Genomic DNA, 1,394 nt, shown 5'->3' on the forward strand with positions numbered 1-1,394 from the left:
GAGCGCTGCTCCTGTCCCCATCCCTGATAGAGAAGGCTTGGGGGTTATTAGAACCACCCAGGAAGACTTAAATTTGGGAGCTTTTAGGCCAACTTTATACACAGAGGGGGAAGGGAGCCTCCTTCTGGTCAATTTAATAGAAGAGAATTTTGCTTTTCGCTGAAAGTTCTTCTTTGCCTATTTTACAGCTGAAATTGCAACCAGCTTCTCTTAATGAAAAAGGTTCTGCAGTGTCAACACACGAAGAGCAAAGAAAATACTCTCTGAACTACCTCAGCAGAAATGTGCCCCAACATACACACGCTTTAAAGTAGAGGAAGTTGAGCACTGTTTCAGTTACTAGACAATCATTTTACACCATCGTCAAATTCCAAAGAAAACACAGCCCACACACTAAATAAGTTCTCAAATTATAGGTAGACTTGGACAAATCCTATAGGCTAAATAGCTTAAAGTGGATTTTTAAAATGATCTTTTCTTTATTCATTAATTTATTGTAGTCTAATCTAGACTTCTATTGTAGTTTAATGTAGACTTCTAATATAATATTTAAAATATTGAACACTTCACACATTTGCATGTCATTCTGCAAGTCATGCTAATCTTCAATGTATCATTCCAATTATAGTATATGTGCTGCCAAAGGGAGCACTAGACTTCTAATATTTATAACAATAAATGCACTATAGAAGCATAAATCCTGATTCATATATTTTTATAAATACATCAATTTGATTAATGAAGTCATTTTTCTGTCCTATCGTGTTAAGTTACACCCATAGCCAAATCCCTGTAATATATTATGAGATCATTCAAGGAACATGCTGCCAAGAGAATACTTGGCACACAGTAGGCAGTCAATAAATATTGAAAATAATAAACATGTATTCTATCAAGGCATACCACATCATATAGATTTTCAACCATGTGTAAATTCTTCAATTGAAATTTCAACAATGGTCCAGTTAGTCCCTCATCCAACACACTTGAGAGTTGCTCCCCCTTTTATTAATTGAAATACATACTGGAGAGAGAGACACTAACTCATGCTGGTAATCAAGCTTACAATGAAAGCAAAACAGTGTTATGGCCAATATACTCTGCAACTATATAGTGATGATTTCGGAGTATATATAGCAGCCCTTGTTCCCTCAATTTATGCTCATATTTAATTGCATGTCATAATGTAGAAATAATAATTTATCAAGAAGAACCAGGGTGGGTGGGGTTCAGGTGCATCCTTTCACATAATTGGGACAGCTTTCTAAACTCACATTCACAGTTATTAAATGGGGAGTTCTCCTGTATGAGGTGCTATGCTAGGCACTGAGTATAAAATAGTGAAAATAGGTGTAGTTCCTGTCCTCAAGAAACTTCTAATCTAGTAGAACAGG

At 35.7% G+C, this 1,394-nt stretch overlaps 1 non-coding gene across 1 annotated transcript; it reads right to left on the reverse strand.

Moving 5' to 3' along the window:
- Positions 1-550: 550 nt before the first annotated feature.
- LOC118652280 lies at positions 551-652 on the reverse strand. Its single transcript, XR_004966540.1, has one exon. It is a non-coding gene; the product is annotated as a U6 spliceosomal RNA (small nuclear RNA).
- Between the last annotated feature and the right edge of the window lie 742 nt (positions 653-1,394).

This window comes from Myotis myotis, unplaced genomic scaffold (assembly GCF_014108235.1).
Source record: "Myotis myotis isolate mMyoMyo1 unplaced genomic scaffold, mMyoMyo1.p scaffold_m19_p_3, whole genome shotgun sequence".
NCBI lineage: Eukaryota > Metazoa > Chordata > Mammalia > Chiroptera > Vespertilionidae > Myotis > Myotis myotis.